The sequence below is a fragment of the Corvus kubaryi genome, unplaced genomic scaffold (assembly GCF_017639235.1).
Source record: "Corvus kubaryi isolate FWS band 111438036 unplaced genomic scaffold, C.kubaryi_AGA036_p1.0 67, whole genome shotgun sequence".
NCBI classification, from domain to species: domain Eukaryota; kingdom Metazoa; phylum Chordata; class Aves; order Passeriformes; family Corvidae; genus Corvus; species Corvus kubaryi.
The window spans coordinates 6237770-6256720 of NW_024582055.1; the positions used below are offsets into that span (position 1 = coordinate 6237770).

General features: G+C 39.6%; 2 long non-coding RNA genes across 23 annotated transcripts in view; one reads left to right on the plus strand and one right to left on the minus strand.

Moving 5' to 3' along the window:
- Positions 1 to 18951, plus strand: part of LOC121674343 — a 92550-nt gene that overhangs the window by 65696 nt on the left and 7903 nt on the right. For 19 of the 22 annotated variants that reach the window (XR_006019569.1, XR_006019562.1, XR_006019573.1 and 16 more), the window contains 3 exons: positions 772 to 859; positions 5563 to 5678; positions 8371 to 10031. This is a non-coding gene — a long non-coding RNA (uncharacterized LOC121674343). Of the gene's footprint in view, positions 1 to 771; positions 860 to 5562; positions 5679 to 8370; positions 10032 to 12057; positions 13722 to 14070; positions 14355 to 18951 lie in introns of those variants that run through there. The other 3 variants (XR_006019576.1, XR_006019572.1, XR_006019574.1) reach the window with 3 other exon arrangements.
- Positions 9484 to 18951, minus strand: part of LOC121674345 — a 55369-nt gene continuing 45901 nt past the window's right edge. Inside the window, exons 3-4 of the long non-coding RNA XR_006019584.1 lie at positions 14976 to 15083; positions 9484 to 10462 (exon numbers count right to left, since the gene is read on the minus strand). This is a non-coding gene — a long non-coding RNA (uncharacterized LOC121674345). The remainder of the gene's footprint in view (positions 10463 to 14975; positions 15084 to 18951) is intronic.

The window sequence follows — 18951 nt, forward strand, 5'->3', positions numbered from 1 at the left end:
ACTTAGCAATACCCAGTAATATTCACAGCTTAATTAAATAATTCATATGCCAATCTCTAGTCAGGATGCAAAAAGACCAAAAGACAAATTAAATAATCATAGCTCACTTGGCCAATTTGTTGAAAAGGAGGAGCAGGGTCTGTTGAGACATATGGCAAACAATGTTTTCTGCAAAACAGCAAACTAAAACACATCACTACTCCCATGTAGTAGGAGGCATGATGCATTTTCAAAGCACTCTCACCCAGAGCAGCAGGTGTGTAACTGAGCAGTTGCACCAGTGTTTTAACAGGGAATTCGATTACCATGAACTGAAAGGTAAAGGGAGGAAGGCAGGAGAAGGGATGAAATATGAATTAAAATCTCAATTTCCCAAGAAATTTTTTTTATTGTTTGGAAATTTGTGAAATGTAACAAACAAAGAAGTGATTCAGAACACCCACTGCACTGAGATCTGTCTCTGCCAACACATGCATAAGTAGGAATCAGCGCTGGAATTAACTTAAGCACCCATGCCAGCAGGAGTGAGGAATGAAGCCACAGATTTAGTTGCTATACATCTGCCAAGGTTTGGGGTTTTTTCTTACATCCTGGCTTCATTCATACCTAATGACCCTGTTGTGATACATCCATACTGTATGCAAAAAAATACATACAGCACGCAAGTCCAAAGAAGTCACTATGTACTGCTTTACATTGTGTTTAGCAGACATCATCCCACAAGAGAACAACAACAGTAACCTCAAATAACTACAGTTTTCTCTTGACCAGGTTCTCTGCTATGGTGATGTTATTTATGGTCATCCTGGTGTCACACAAGCAGCCTTGTGCAGGGAAATCCACTGGTGGCAGCACAATGGTAAGTGATCTATTTGTTCGTGTTTTTCTATTGCATATTTGAAAAAGTTAAACCCAAACAAAACCGCCGAGATACTATACTCCTTGAGAGGAAGAACACGGTTTATGTGTCTCAGCTTTGCCAAAAAACTCTGGAAACCAATGCTTCAGTTTGTGAATAAAGATGTAGGCACAAACACTGCCTTGAGCAGGGTGAAGACCACCCTTGGGCAGAAGTGTTTTGGAGCTGCAGTGGTGAAAGGATGGGGATGTGCTTTGTTTTGCAGAACATTTGGGTATGTATAACAGGCCTGTCTAAACAGAATTGGTGTGTCTGATGGCTGATCCAATGTTCCAAGGAGGTCCTCTATTCAGAACTTGTTTTCCTTCCCACTTACCCTACTTTGTGTATTGTGCTAGATTATACTGGTTTCACAAGTGGCAGTCACAGTTACTGTCCATCTGGATATGTTTTGAGGCTCTGTAAAGTTTTAACAACTGTGAAGAGGGAAAATACTGAAGTATGCAGCCAGTCTGAAGTGGTTATCTTGAGCTTTAACCTACTGTAGCCAGCAAGGCACAAAACACCCTTCACAGGGCATGTAACACTTTTTAAGATTTGTACCTTAATAACACAGCAAAAAGCATTCTCTTACGAGATAAGAGATTCTCTCTTTGTATCTGTAATCTCTTAATGAATGAAAATTGTTATAATATTAAAATCATACTAACACATCTCTATACATTCAGTCTTGATTCAGGACATGTATAACTGAATCAGATACTTGGTTAACTCTTGCACTTGTCTTATTGCTTGCCATTAAACAAGGAGATTTTATACTTTTCAATATTTTTAGTAAGAAAATTTATTCTCATATTATTCACGATGGAATGCCAATCAGTTCTCAAAATGCTTGTACATGCTTGTCATGTTTTTTCCATGCTTAAAAAGCCTTATTTTCCATGTTATCCCAGACTAAATTACCGTGTCAGTCTTTAACTCCTAGCTCTGTGATGACACATAATGATATACATCTGGCTAGGCAAGAGCATGGCTCTGCAAATGAACTACTCTGGTGCCCATCCTGAGTCTGTGCAGGCCTTTTGAGGTCAGTAAGGTTTAGACTGGTCATCTTTAAGTGTTAACATAGGCAGGTACTTGTGTCAGGGTCAAAGGGACACAGGGTATTGGGACCATGTCTCTCTAAGGTACCGCCGGCACATCATCAGCTAAGGCACAGCTGATCTCCCTCAGAGCCTGGGCTGGGATTTGTTCCCTGCCAGGGCTGGCTTTGTGCCAAGCCGGGCCATGGCATGTGAGCGCAGACCAGCACAGGCCACTCACCAGCTCTCTTTGCTCCCTCAGCCCTCGGAGCTGCTGCAGGCACTGGCACCGCTCCCGCCGCTCAGCTCCTGCCTCAGGGCTGCCGGCAGGATGCGCAGGCTACCCCTGGATGGTGCTGACTGCAGCTCCCTTGGCACCTGTGAACACATTAATGGGAAACAAGAGCACGGCTCCCAGTGCCAGGTCTGTGCTGGGACTGCCTCTGCGAGAGGAGATTTATTGGCATGGCGAGTCCAGCTGAGCTGGGAGCTGAGCCTTTCTGTTCAGTGACGGGTACAAAAGGATGTGGCACTGGCCAAGTCCTGGTCCCCAGCGTGCCTTTGCACTGCCCCACTACTCCAGCCTTCAGGTAGCTCCAAATCACACTGCTGTCCAGGTTTGCTTTCTGATATATTGATGAACACACAGCAGAGGAGAAGCCAAATCACACAAAACTGTCTTGTTTTGATATATGGGGCAGTTAGTTACCATCAGGCCTCAGAGCAAAATAGTACCTGGGCTGAGAACAGGGCTCTCTGCACAGCAGCTGAAACTATGCCTGCAATTCCAAGTGTGATTTAAGTCTCTCTTGTTCATACACAGCTTCTGGTACTTCATCCCTTGGCTATCCCAGATAGGCCAATAAATTCTTTCCTTTGTCATTTGTAATGGAGGATTAAACCATGTTGGGCTGGAGAAAATCTCTTCTGCTGGGGGGGGGGGGGGGGGTGGAAGTTACTGCGAGACTATCATAAGGCAGAGATGCTGTTGAAACAGCAAAAGATTTTCCTCAAGGTTCTTAGTACCCATCTGCAATAAATTTTTATGAGGGTTTGGATAAAGTAGAGGCCTGGGCTAACCAGCAGGCTAGTAGTTTGGAAAGCTGCACAGCAGAGTTACTGGCAAATCTTCGTTTTATCCACCCTGACAGGTTCTGCCATACTATTTATTTTTCTAATGCAATAATATAAATCACTGTCAGGTCATCAGCATTCCCACAGTTTTCCAAAGTACTTTTGTGTCTGCCAAAGGTTCCCGCTGGACCTCTAGGCCTACAGGATGCTATACAAGCTCCTTTAATGGAGTGTGTAGTGCTGAGCTGTGCTATGCTGCAACATTCCTGCTCAGAGGAAGAGCTGTAAGGAATGAGGTGGTCCCAAGAGTTACAGTTTAAGGAACATATTAAAGACCACCTCTAGTGATAAAATGTCTTAAACCGTGAAAGCAAAGCAAAGCAGTATTTTACTTAAACAAAAGCTTTTTTCCTTCACTATCCACTTAAGAGAATTCTATATGAGGAGCCCAGAGTAAAGTAAGACACTGTCAGGATACTGGAATCTATGCCATACTTCTGAGACCCATACTCCAGCTGAAAATAGCTTAAGAGCAACGTGTGCTGGCCACGTGTTCCCCTGTGCCTTGTTGTTCAGCTTTTCTTTTAGGTAACTCTTTCCCTTCTTCTTTTTCTAAACTGTAGTGGAGCACTTCCAAAAAATGTTAAAAAATGAAATAGAATTCAGTTCACTGATTATTTTGTGAGAATCTTACTTCTGGGAGTTGAAATTATTGCTTTTACCAGCCAATACCACGACAGAAGTCCCAACAACAAGAGGTGGGGTCCCAGATCCCAGGGCTGCCCCTGCCATGCCACAGCAATGCCACAGTGCTCTCGGGCTGCCCTGCTTTGCTGAATTTCAGGAAATCAAAGCTCCAGCCATGCACAACAGGCCCTTTTATTTTCAGATCATCTCAAGGGTTTCTGAGAGTGGGAAGAAACCAAATGACAGCTAATGGATCAAGGAGGGCCTGACCTGAGGATAAGGTTAAGTGGTGCAATAATCTCCATCCTGAACTTGGTGCTGTGCAGCAGCTTCCTTGATGTGCTTGATCACCAGGTGAACCACTCTGAGAAAACCTCGCAGATTTTCTGCCCATGTCACTTAGAGCAAAGCTTCTGTTAAACACCTGAATACTCCCCTAAAACACTTCCTTTTTATTAATTAATGACTACTTTCCTCCACACTACACTCACTGATAAACTTGCCCTATTTCTGTGCACTGTCCTTTCTTTGGTGCTCTGATTTTTTGCCTCCAAAAGAAAAAGTATCCCATTTTCTAGATCTAAAACATTTCTTAGTTCAATTATAGGATTTCTTCTTTGAAAATCGAAAAAGTTAATGCATGAGTTCTCTTTGTTTGGCTTTGTTGTGAGTGAAGGAATGGTCTGGCTGCAGAGTTGTTTTTTTTCACAGAGCATTGGATGGGCATATCAGTCAGATTTTTGCTTTTCCTTCTTTGAAGGAAAGATAAACTAACTAATGAGTTGCAGAGTTTCTCTAGGCAATGGCCTCTTTATGCTTGTTGTTAAGACCAGTGTAGGCAATGTTATCCACAAACCTTATTAAGGAAAAATGTTTTAATGTCCTTTTCTCAGAGACATTACACATATCTTTCCAGTGGAGGAAAAACAGCTGAGCTAAATTTCGAATTTCTCTAAAATAAGAAAGAGACCATCAGAGTCTCTTCTCAAGGGAACCCACAAGGATTTATTCCCAATATATAATGTCCCAACTCAACCCAGCCATACTCTTGGTATATCATTGGGCTGGAGAAGCTCTTGAACTTACAAGACTTAACACCAATACACCGATGGTATTTCAGTATGGAGAGAAGAAACAGCCATCTGATTTAAAATAAACCAAACACTGAATAGAGGTAGGAAAGGTCATCATGATGAAGATAAAAAGTGAAGGAAACTCTACTCACCGTTTCGGGATCATGTACGAAGTTCTAAACATTAATGAACATAGCTACATTGAAATACAATATGTCACTTGAATATACTACCTGAAATTTAAAAATATCAGGCTATGAGCTGATAACAAGATCAGTCAAAAGAAACGCTGGGGTAGGAGACCAACACTTGGTATGCAGACAAGCAAGGACTTGAATCTGAGCTCTGGAAGGTAGAGGGAATGGAGCAGTAGGCCGTGCAGTCAAGTAGGCAGCCAAGAAAAATGGAAAGGAACTGAAAAACAGAAAGGATAAAAATAATCCTTCTAAGAAAGTTACTCATCTTGTCAGGATGGAAAGGCTGCTAAGGAATTGGTTTGGAAACAGTGGCAGCTGCAATCAAAAAGTCTACTGTATTTGTAACAAAGGTACACAGATATTCTACTCTGACTTGGCTGTGAATTGTACAGATAAGAAAAGTGCAATTAGAAGTTTTTGAGAGATTTACAGAGTAGCTCCCTGTTTAAAGTGTTCATATGAGTGAAGGAGATGCGTGAGGGGATTCAGAAGTGGATGCAAGTTGTTTATAATACAAGCATTAAAGGTAGTATGCTTCTGTTTTGTTGGCATTCAGAAAAGACATTTGAATAACCTGTCATCTCTGCCAGTTGTTTTCAGCAAACTTACTCTTTCCCAAAGAAGCTGTGTGTGACTGATCTGTGAAGCAACTGCTGAGTTACAATGCCACAAGTAACTTGGAATTGCTGTCTGTTTGTGTTCTCTGGTAAGTTCAGCATTTTCACTTAATTCAGACTGTTGTTGTCATGGCTCATGCTTTCAGCTCTAGGAATCCTCTGTCTGGCTTTTTGAGTTGGCCAAGGGAATTCCTGTACAAATAAACTTACAGGATTTTGTGTCAAGGGATCTTCTAGCTAATTCTCAAAAGGTCAGCATTTCTTCGGTTTGGTTGATTTCCCTGAACTGAGAAGGAACACATCAGTGAAGAAAATTCACACTTCTCCCAGCCCACAGGCTGGTTAATAACTGAGGTGCTAATGCATGGTCGTTAGGCTTCCAGACTGACACAGCAGCTTGGGAGGAGAGAAAGGATTTTGTGTCCTTGATGTGTCTGGTTTATGGTACCACAAGACCCAGCAGAGCTCACCACTCTGAACCCGCTGTCAGTGTTTGTTCCCACATGCACATCTAGGCACCTTGATTTTAGCAACATATATCCCTAGCAGGAAAGAGAAAAAAACAAAAGTGAATGAAATACATTCGGAGTCTTAATAAAACAATAGAACTATAGCAGAAAGAATAATGAAACATTGGAAATGATTTATGGATGTAATGGATCACTCTCTCTGTCTTTGCAGAAAGAAAATATCCAAATTACCTCAGCTTTCATACTCATATTCCCAGTGACTGCAGATGAGGAACTTTTAAATGTTTAAAAGTATGTTTAAGACTGGAAATGGTTATAAAAGATCAGAGGCTTTCAAAATTCACTTTGTACGAGGTCTAGTGAGTGCAATGCCAAGAGCAATATATGAAATCTGATCTGACAGTTTCATAATTTCCCTTTGTTTGAGGAGATCCCTGTGCAATGAAAACGTACAGCATCATGCCAGGACTAAAAGAAACAGTTAGTGGAAAGGACTCAGAGGTAAAGACCACTAGGCAGTTTCTCACTGGCAAAATATAAAAAGAAAATGAAGAATTAACTACATTAAGAAATCCCAAGGAGCGTGGTTTAGATTAAAGGACACTCTCTTCAACCAGGCCGCTGGAACATTGATGTAGCACTGTTCATGCAGATGTTTGGAGAGTATTTCACAAACTCTAATTTTGGAGAGGGCTTCTAAAGACTGTTGCTCTTCCACTACTCTGTGCCACCTCCAATTTATCTTAAGCCTAAAATAGAAAAAAAAAATAAAGAAACTACAGCTTCTAGTTAAATAGGAGTCTTTTTAAAGAAATACAGTAAAACATAAGATATAGTCCAAATCCCATAGATCCTGTATCTGTAGTAGGCTGGCAGGTCTCCTTTTACCTATACACAACAAAAATGAAGTAAAAGCAAATCTGTCGAAACCCAGCATGTTTAATGTAGTCCCTTGGTTCATACTGGCTGCATGTGAACAGTGCATGGAGCAATAAATTGCTATATTGAAATCTTGGGAGTTCAGACTTGGTTGTGTGGTCTATCTTTAAAAGTCTGGTTCTGTATTAAGCTCTGGCTATTGATTTTTAGCAGACTATGCACCTGGTAGCAGTTCTTCAGCCCTTCTCAGATATATTCCAAGTTGGACCGTGTTCCCTCAAACATTAAGCGCACAAAAAGGTTACTTAAGTAAGATCTCAAGTAAGGGAGCTTGTGTTTGGGCCAAATTCTGGGCCAGTGCTCTGAAGTTCTGTTAATTAATTTTGCAAATTTTTGTTAAATTCCAACTATCAATTGATGAAGAGCTTTGAGTGTACTTCAAGTCAAAAGGCAAGAGCTTAATCTTCTCTCAAACAGAAACAAACCTGCCAAGTGGCGCCAGTTCAGCTCTGAAAATGACAACTCCACTCTGCTTATGTTCTGTCTACTACATTTTCCTGCAGGAGAGGAGAAATGCTCCATGCTGCTGTTCCCCTGCCTGCTCCCCGTTTCTGACTTTGTGCATTTTTGGGTAGCTTTTCTGATCATCTCTCCAAGACTCTCTCATTGTCTGGAAAAGGTGTTACCTCATGGCAATACCCCAAGGAAATAGTTTCTCCTTTCCTTTCCACATTCAATTGTTGCAAGTGCAAGATGTGATGAGGGATGGCTCGTCTTAATGAAAGAGAGTGAAGGTTCCATTGACTTCACTGGGGTCAAAACTTCACCCTCGGGGACCTATTGGTAGAAATGGGAGGGAATTTCCATTTTCACAGAGAATTTGCAACCCTTAATTGTGTTGAAACTTCAAATATTTTCTTCACAGGGCAAAGTTCGTATCTTATTTCGGATGAATGTAGTGGCTGAGCGTCATCTGCTGCTGGAAAACCTTTGGAAGTTACTTAAAACTAAAACAGGCATAAAAGAGAATCGGGGTGGGAAAGGGTTGTTTGCCATTAAACACCAACACAAACCAAGCTGGGCTTTTTGTCTGTGCCCTGCCCTTTTTGTTCACACACTCCTCTTCACCCTCCAGACAGCCTTAGAATGCTAATTTTTCTAAGCACTTGGAGAATGAAAACTATTATAGAAATCAACTGAAATATTATTTTAAACCTTGTTTAATGAGACTGGATCCACACTATAAATAAAATCCTGATCTTTCCCTTCTTGACTTTCAAAAATGGTATTTCCCACACACTATACAATCTGTCACATTCCAATTCAAAGCAAATATTTGAAATAATTTTCAAAAAAAGGATGTTTACATGAACTGGCAGGTGAGATTTATGAAGAAATGGTTTTAAATAAAAGTGTTTGTCTCTTTTCACAGATACTTAGGATTTCTCTTCACATGGCAGCATATGATATGGATGCCCAGAAAGATTCAGTGCTATGATGCTGTAATGATAAAGATCTGATCATGTCATTCTTTGTTGGGGTTTCCACCAGTTTCTGAACTTAAAGGTATTCAATTATTCTGTTTTTCTCAAGGGTAAAATATGCATGTAACCCTCAGTTAGCACTAAGAACAATGTGCAAGCCTTCACACATCAAAGACGTGACTATGTGCTTTTGTCTATCCTAATGGTTTGAGAGAAAATCTTGATAAATCAACATGAGATTTCTTTTTATTTTCCCTTTTTTCCCCTTTTTCTCTTTCTTACATTTTGTTGTCTTGATTAGATAAAAAATAATAGGGGGCTGTCAATCTGTTTTCTTTTCAGGTCTTCTCTGTCTCTTTCTAAATTAGTTACAGCCTGCTTTTTGTAGCTTTATAGCCAGCCTGACCTAATTTAATTACCATGACTTGTGTGGCTTAAAGATAAATAGTTTTATTCAGCCTGCTTACTTTTGTATAAGTTTTCCCTTTCACACATCTCTCTATATTTTGGCATTCAGAATTCTTGTCCACTGTTCTTCAGTAGGTTAACACAAGGTTGGTTTATAGCATTGTCCATATTTTCACAAAAAGGCCTTTGATGCTTTTAGTCCCTGCTTTGCTCTGAGTCTGGGGGCCTTTGTGGGACACAAATGAACATTAGCTGGGGCTCAGAAGCAGGGGATGGGAAATACAGCCCTATGCCCATCATGAGGGAGAAATCCTCAAAGCTTGCTTCTATACTGCTACTGTGGAAGATTTTTTCTTATTTAAGGAAAATACTTCAGAAATCAAAGCTTGAGACTTCTCTACAGATTATGGTAAACACATAAGTGGCTAGATGATCTCCAGTAACATAACTCTGTAGCATGAAAACGCCTTCAAGCTGTCCAAGAACACAAATGCTTCACACAGAGATGTCCCTAATGCCCAGATCCCTGAGGTTCATGCCAAGATCACTGACAAATCCTTCTACCATCCTGTTGGCCACCTTTGAATACAGAAAGCAAGCAACCAGCTTATAAACTCCAAAATCCTACTTAAAAGAAGGGATCATCATATTTCTTTCTCTCTGTCAAAATGGAGAAAGATTGACCAGGAAACCCTGAGTGATGCTAAATAGTTGTTAAAAAATCCGATTCAGGTTCTCTTACATTCCTATAATCAGTGCTTTTTTAAAAAAATCTCCCATATAACACTCAGATGAATGTACAGAGACTATCTCCATGTAAATATGTTGTGTTTTGCCTATGAACACTAAATATATTTTGCAGTAATTTAAAAATAATTCTTTGGAGGCTTACTGCAGTTCTTAATACAAATGTAGATACAGAATTTAGTGTCATTTCTTGTGTCATCTGTATGTCATCTTAGTGCTGCTAAAAGAGCCTCATGCCCTTTTTTAAAAATGCATCTACTTGGGTTTAAAAAGAGTATATCTGAGATCATTAGCAAAGGAAATGGCCAGCATTAATTCTAAACTACCACAGGTTTTAACAAAAAGAACAAACTGTGAAACTTAAAAGGAAACCCAACAAATGTGTTTTATGAATATATGTGCAAAATTTTGGTTACAATCAAATAAAATACTGATATGTGCCAGACACCTTGAAGTTGCTCTCCTGTGTCTAATTCTTCTGAGCTAGATTTAAATTAATCTCCCAGTACTCGGCCTCTTCCCACCCTTGTTAGTAAACTAACAAAAGCAATTTATACCAACCACATCATGAGCAAATATAAAATAAAATATAGCAAAATAAAAATAGCAAAATAGCAAAATAAAAACTCTTTCAAGCATTTGCTTCATCCTGCTGGACACCTTTACCTATAATCACAATAATCTTCTATTAAATAAAATTACATACATGCAAGCTTATTTCAATATGTAAAATGTTTTGTTTCCAAGTGCAATATTCAAATGCCTTGTTTCAGTACTGTTGGTCTATTAATGATGGCAGTATTCCACAGAATTTACATGAAACTAACCTGAATAGTTGTAAAGCTCCCAGGAAGCTGATTTGCTTCAGAACAGATTGTGACATTTCTGTAGGTGTACAAAAAAACCAAATCCAAACATTTCATATAAACTTTTCAAGAAATATTGCAATCCTCAGCAATATCACAGTTAACACATTTTGAGAAAACTCAAAACTTCAGAGCCTTAGGGCATATTTCTCACACAAATAGGTTCACCTGCAAAGGAATAATTCCCAGACATCCAGTTGGAGACATCTGAGTGGTTCAACCAGGCTTTCCCATTGTCCTTTTAATATTTAATAATGCCTATTTGGATCTTTTCCTTGACTGAACTGGAGTATAACTCATGAATACAAACAGACCAGTGTTTGACACTTGAGGCAGCTGCTATCATTGTCCTTAACCCTATCTGCTTCCTGTGTGCCATTGCCTCTGTGGAAGGAAAGATGAGCCAGAAGAGACAGGGAAGCAGTTCATGAATGGCTCAGACTCAGGCTCAGTTTACTACAGTAACTTCCATCATAGTCTGATAATTTAAAAAAATTAGCACTCCGTATAATAACGAAGGCACCAGTAGTGGATAAGAACAGCAGAACCAGACACACATAAAATAGAATAGAAAATTTGTGTGGGACATGGAATCTGTGCTGAAGGACTCAAGTGAGAGTACCTGGGCTCCTTGAGAGGTTCTTCTGACAAAGGCAAAATGTTCTTGGCAACAGTGACTGGTCACTTCTGCTCTTCCTTCTAGGAAGGTATAAATCTGCTTCTTTTATGTGTCCAGAGTACTTTGCTTTTAAATGCTTCACAAAGGCTACCAGTATGAGAGTACAGTGGTCCTTGACCGCATTTGGTATCTATAGTTTCATGCAGCCAAAAGTAATATAAGAGCAACCACAGATGAATTTTAGAAAATTTCATTCCTTATTTACATATCTATGTTACACCCTGTACAAAAATTATGCAGAATGAGATATGCCATGAGGAAAAAAAAAAAAGCACAAATCAATTCACTGGTCTGAATGTGGATCAAACGCCAATTGCACTTGGCAGAAGCACACATCTGATCATTACTGCAGCCAGATTCCAGGAAATAAAGGACAAAATATGGCACATATTCCACTGCTCTCATCATGCACAGAAAACAGCTGATATTTCGAGGTTCTGAGGTTACAACATGTGGCTCTTCTAAAGAGCAGACTGCAACCTTGAGGGGCTTGTTTTGTTTTCCAACTGAAATCTGACATGCATTACATGTGAACATTTGGAAGTCATATTGTACATCAAGCATTACATCTAATTGCTTTAACTTGTACAGTGTGCAGTCATTAAAATGACTTCCAAAATAATGGAGCACTTAAGGGAACCCTCACCCACATGTGACCCAATAAAGAGGAGCAAGTGCCTAACTGCAAGCACTTTGTACTTTAGCACAGATCCATAAGCACCCTCTTTAAATGGGGTGATGCTTGCAGTGGATAGGAAGCAGGTCACCCTATGATCTATGGACACATAAACACATACAAGGAGAAATTATTTCTGGCACAGATTTACTTCACTCAAGATTCTCTGAGCAGCAGGGAGACATCTGATACGTAAAACAGTAGGCCCCAGCCAATTAGTCTGTGACAGATAAGAACCTTTCCCTTATTTGTGTTATAGGGTTTCTATGTGGCCTGTCCCTTCGATGATTTCATGTTCCCCTCTGACTTCACTGAAATCCAGTTTTTATCAACTGGGATTCTGGCATGCTTTCCAGGTGCAACAAAGAAATAACCTGTTTGGAAGGAAGGAAGTATGATATGTGGGCCTTGTTTCTGTCTTATGGGAAGCAATGCTTTTGTAGTTCTATTTCTCAAAAAAAAAAAAAATCTGTGAACAAGGAAAATACTTTATTATCCATACAAATGTACCCTTTCAAAGCATCACAGGGGATTCAACCATTAATATCTAACTGCAGCATCTATCTAACTATCTAACTCAAGTATGCTGCTTTGGAAATCTGCCTTGCCATACTGGTGCAAAAAAAGTTCATACAAAAATAGTCAAGAAACATTTAGAAAATCTCCCCCATCATGAATATCTTACATTGCCTTTTAAATCTGTGCATTACTACATTCCCAAAGTTAAGAAAAGTAAAATTCTCCTAAGCCTACATCCCCAAGGTGGATAGAGACCTGTGGGATCTGCTAGATTGTTGAGATGGCAATGTTTAGAACTTGTAAAATTTTAAACTGGTACTTGCATTACTCCACTACATCGGCAAAAGCAGCACCTCACACTTCTCTCAGTAATCATTTCACAGTGTGAGCCTCAATGATCATTCACACCCCTAAAAGGATTCCCATGGGGTTTTTTTCCCTTCAATCTTGTGGCTCTGCATTGAAAGACCTACAAAGGCTTCATTCTACTGATGGGAGCAGAATATTCTGAGTGGCAGATGGAACAGCTCCTGAAACAACTTGGTCCATGGTAAAGGCAGTATTTCAACAAAGGCTATAGAAAATATTAGACCAAATGTTACAGGAAGCAAGAACTACCTTCTCATATACTTCTACTTTAAATTAAAAATTGAAAGGCCTGGCCAAAAAAAAAAAAAAAAAAGAAAAAAAATTAAAGTTCTTTTAGGTATAGTATAGAAATCATTTTTGAGGCCTTACAGAAGGGATTTTTTCTTTCTTCTTCTTGTTAACTTGATTTATTTTTATGTATCCTGAGAAGCTGCAGTCAAACTTCACACAAAAATTACTTCCAACAAAAAGGGTTCATGCTTCTGGATAGAAAACAAGAAAAACTCAGATCCAAATTCCTCCTTTACTTCCGTGACCTAGGGCAACTACTGCTGCCTTTTAAAGTATGCGTGCTTCTCCTGTCCCTGGTGAAGGTTATTAATACAGGTTAGGGAAAGTGGTGATAAAGATCAATTCCCAACCCAGAAAAGAAACATTAACTGCTTCTTTCATGTCTTCCATAGTAAGTGAGCAGCTACAGTTTCAAATGATCCCCAGATGTTTACTACTCCTGGTGCTCAAAAGCAGTGTAGGTTTTCTCCAGAGCCATGTTGGGTATTTTTGGTTATCCTGCAGACTTCAACCCCTTGTCATCAGAAGGAAATGCAAAGGTGGAACAGAAAGCTTGTGTAGTGTAGAAGTCCAAGAAAAAATAAACCAAGGATGGCCTCTTACTGTTGGCCAACTTAAGCTATGCCTCTGCGTACTAATGCAAAGAATTCCTACAGAGATGGGTATGGGAACACTACAAGCTTGTCACTTAATTACAAGAAGATTTCTTGACTCTGGTAAAAATAAAATTGCTGAGATCTCTCACAAAAACAGTGCTATTTTTCTGGTTCTTTACAGCAGTGTTTTCCTACTTCTTCTTACTCAGAGCTTGGACACAGGATAGTCTGCCTACATTTGTAAACATGATAGCTAACAGAAAATGAAAAAAAAAATATCCTCCTTAGATAATACAGATTAAGAATAATAAGAACCATTTAAATTCTACTTGTCTTTCCTTTGCACTTAGTCCTAATTATTCCCTGATGAAGACTTACCTTTACTAAAGCGTAGTCCCACTGGAAGCAATTATTAGTGATAAAAATAGGCACTTTCCAAGAGCTTTAAACAGATTATTATCTGAAGAGCCTGACAATTTTGTCATTATTATAACCAGGTAAGCAAAGACAGAAGAAGAACACGCCATACACGATATTAAAGTACTTCACCTTCTTGGACTGCACCGTTCCTTTCTCCTCTCATCTTCTGAGGAACGTTGGCCAAAAGATTTAGTGCTGCATGAGCAGCAGAGATGGAGAAAAAATACTCCAAACCATGGTAGGACTCAAAGCCAATCTCTTACACCTGCTACAGTGTGTATAACTTAGAGAATGTAATGCAAAACAAAAGCCTCTGATCCTCATTTCAGGACAATTACTCTGACTGAACACTCAGGTAACTGAGCTGGGCTCCTCTTTTTAATGAACGAGAAGATGCCAATCTGACCTTATTAGATCAGGCCACATGGAAATTAAACATTTACATGTATTGTTACAGTTTTTCTTTTATGCCAAATAGGCAGGCCTCAAACTGACTTCTCTGCTCCCGTACAATGGTCAGAATGAACCAAGTTGTTCAGTCTCTGCAGGATCAGAACCAAAATACTCGCTGAAAGGTATTTTGAACAGAGGATGGAATTTTTGACCCTCTTTCCATTGCTGACACTAAGGTGATAGGATGGCCTTGTACACAAAAATGTGTTCCCAGTGGGAACAGGAACTTTTGAGTAAGACCGTGTTAACACAGCACAGTTCTCCCAATCAGTGCCCTGGCTCAACATGAAGCTACTCTTTATTCTACTGCAAAAATACTAAACATCTGTTTCTGAACAGAACAGCACCTACTTCACATGTGAAACATTTTCATCTGCTAGCATATAAAGGCTAATGAGTGTTGAGTTAATAGTCTGTTAATTCTTGGGTACTATCAGGCATAGATTTGTTCAAATTGAACTGAAAATTCACTTGCTCAATAACTCCTGACTACACACAATCTTACTTTTATCAAAGTCATGTTACTTACTGATATATTTCACCCAGCTTGTCAAAAACAGGTAGAAAGGCTCTGAAATGCAAGCACCACAGCCAGAGGTCTTCCAATGTGAAGAGGCCAATCTTCCTGCTGGGAAAGCTGAAAAAATAAATGCACAATAAAGTGCGTCATTGAATTTCTATTTACTGGGGAAAGACACATCTCTAAATCTTAAGAAGTAAGTCCAAATCAGAATCTCTCTTCCATAGCCCTGAAATGTGAAAGAGACATTAGAACTATGCTGACAATTTGGTATTGTGGTTTGCTGAGAGAAAATAGAGGAGCAGCTGGAAAGCAACTTAATAATTTCCACACTGTTTCTCCCATTTGCGATTCATTTTATTTCAAGTTTCTTCCCCCATTCCCAAGTCTTTCACCTTTTTGTTTTAGCACTTTAAGAAATCTTTAACTTATAGATTTCCCTTTCTTTCCCCCTTTTTTTGCAATCCAGCAATTTTTTCCCTCCCATTTCACCCTGGGGGAAGTCAATTTTCACAATTAGCTACATGGTTATAGAGGAGAAACATGAAAACACATTGAAAAAATACATATAATAATTACAAAAATAGATTTTTTAAGAATTGCAGAACTATCTTCTCTTGAAAATCAATTTCATTGATAGGGATCCTAGTTCAAAGAGAAATTCTATTGTTAATTAAGAAAATTTTGCTCCAAAATACCAAACAATTATAATTAAACATGGGACCATTTGGTTACTTGCAACATCAGGGATTTCCCAAGTCCTCATGGGGTAAGTTGTCTTAAAAGCAAGGACTTGAGAGTTTATGGAGCTCTTGTGTAGGCCACCCCTTGAGGACATCCAGGGAAGCACAACAGAAGCAACTTTCCAGTTGCACAACTCCTCCTAGGATTAACTGGCCAGTAAAAGTCAAAGGCAGGAATCCACAGTCCCATTCTGCCCTGACAACATTACTTGGTGGTTCTTTGTAGGAATTAGGATGCAAAGCCTTCATTCACTCTTCAAAAGCAGATAAAAGCACACCTTAACTGGCCATGACAAGAATGAGATTTAGCTGCATGCATAGAATTAAAAGGGGATTTACAGACTTCCCAGAAAAGGACCAGTTTCCACAAAAAGCATCCTTCTGTTTGCCCATCACCAGAAAGGTGGTCACAACTCTAAGATGATACTAAACTGTAGAGACCGTGAGGCTTTTAAAATATTCTTTCATGTCCAAGATTATTCATGTATCCTTTTAAAGTGTTATTTTTGTATAGATTAGCTGTGTTTTCCATCTGAATTCCCAATGAGACTGCAACAGCAGTGTGACCTCAACTTTTTTTTTTTTTCCCCCTTTTAAATTTTTTTTTACTTAGCACAGATTTTAAGATAGGAAATAACAGCAAGCTCATTGGGCTTGAAGACAATCCCTAGTGGTGCACACTTTAGCTGGGGTGTAGCTGTTAATATGTCTGTGATCTAATTCCCCACAAGTGAAAGTCAGCCAGAGAGCCCACTTACTCAAAGCAAAATAATCGTTAGGTTAAATATCCTGGGATCTGTAAAATCCACTGTTTCTAAAATTAATCTCCTTTAGTCCATGAAAGAAGGCTAGGAGGATTATGCATCTGCAAAGAACACTCTACTATAGGTAGTTAAACTCTTCCCTCATGCAAACTGCTGAGGTCACTGCAGCTACAAAAGCAGAGGGTTTCCCTGCAAGCATCTGCCAGGGGACTGGGGAGCAGATCCTGGGGATACTTCATGCAGCAGGATATAATTCAGTAATGGTTAATAGCACAGCCTTTAGCAGTTTTAGAGTAAAATGACACCTTGTACCTTTGAAACATTGGGGCTTGCTGGCATAGTCTGGCTATTTCCATTGGGGCACACACTGCAGCAAAGGAGCTGAGTCCACAAATTGCTCCACTGTGTGACCCAACCACACAGCTGCCCCTAAAATACAAACAGGGCACAAGTGCAGACACTGTGCTGAGACAACTCCTGATCTGTGCAAACCAAAACCAGCTCAAACAGATGGACAAAAGTACAGGTGTAGTACACTCTCTTTCCCCCTTTCCCACATTCCCTATTCTTGTGCATCCATTGAAGCCTTAAGGATGAAGGACACAGTTTAAAAGTGAAGAATTATGTTTTGCGTCCTTTAGATGAGAAACGTGGTAGCAAATGGGACATTTGCTTGTTTGTAGGCAGATAAATTTTTATTTCATCTGTGATAAGTGTGTCTCATCAAACTATACCTGATTTAACAACTTCCTTAAAATGCACGTTTCTAAAATAGGGCTCAGGATGAATTAAAGGACCACATGATTTTTTCTGTTTCATTCTTTCTGAAATTTTCTGGATGCAAAGCCCCTTCACTGCATTGTAGCATGTTCTCTTACAAGATAAAGATTTGACTTTCTTAAAATATTGTTCACTTCTGAAGCTGCCCAGGAATGAAGGAACAAAGCCCTGTTTGGTGAAAGGCTGCAGATGAAGTGAGCATGACCAACAGCCACAAGGACACAACCTGTGCCCTGAGCAAGTGCAGTCAGCCAGGACAGGAAGCCAAGCCAACACAAAAATGTGGTGCAGATGGGCAAGATGATTGCAAAATAAAATAAACAGGCTTTAACAGGAAGCAGAAAAGCAGAAAGCTTAGCTTGTCCTTATACAATTCAAGCTACATTTGCAAGTGAACATGCTTGAAACTAATAAACATCTCCACTGACCACATTTTACATGAAATTGGAGAATAATCAGTTTTTTATGATAGGAATGAGTACATGAAGTGCTTTGCAGGAGCTCATATAATCTACTGTAACACTCTTGGCTTACTGAACACTTTGAAACAGAAACTGAGCATTTCAGCAGAAGTTAACCCAGCTCAAGAGCCCTTGAAATCGGCTTTCATTCATCACCCATAGATTATCTACTCTCATGACTACTCCTCCCTTTCTGCACTATTATTATTATTCATGATTTGTCAGCAGCCAAGAAATTCCTCTGGGTTTCAGTGATGAAGTGCTTCATTTGGACTAATTGTTTCATTTACTTTAAAAGAACAAAGAAATCTGTCAAAGCACATTTACTCTTTTGAGGCCACTTTTGGATATGTATTGCCAGTCATTAAGATTTTTGGAACTGAACACTGAAGATTGAACTTCCAAAAATATTTTAAGTCAGAGCAGCACACAGGAGACAAGGTGAAAAGCGCATCAAAGCTGTTGCATTTGTGCCGCTGCACAATTCACCTGGATGTCACTAATTTTCCCAGCCTGCCTTGGCAGATCTCAGATATGATACTGGAATTACAGTTCTTCATCCTCTGTTCCCTGAAAACTCAATCTTGTTTCATCCCAAACTTTTGTCTCTGCTCCGCTGCCTTGATGTTACAGTTCTCCTGTACCAGTGCATCCTGTTCCTTTCTCTTCTGCTCCTACCCTCTGCTTCACTTCCAGCTTACCTGCATCACCCTCACTGGCCTGCTGGAAAACATTAAACTGTAGCTTCACCTGGTTCAGTGCATCATGGGTTGTCAGAATGTGGTTCAGGTTAAACATACTCTGGTTGGCCCTCCAAAAATTGAAAATCATTATTTTACTGTGTACTTTTCCCTGGGCTGTGCCTGGACTGGTATCCATTTACACTGCTCCCCAGTCTCCCATCCCAGTGCCTGTGTGGCTAACGAATTAAAACTTTAGTATCCAGAGAATGTAATGTACCTTTTTATTGTAAATTTTTATGGCATTATTTCCTTACTATATCAGTACCCAAGAAGAATGTTAAGAGCCATTTGAATTCAACTATTTGCATCTTTCTACAGACTATATAGAGTTGTTAAGGGAATACAAAATAGACCTCTGTCATTCTTTAAGCTGAACTTCTTGTCTCACTGACAAGCCACCTGTGATGCTAATTCTGTGATATATTATAGGCTTTTGTGCAAGACTGAAAGGAGTTTGTTAGGTGCTACAGATGATTAACCATGAGACAAGTAGA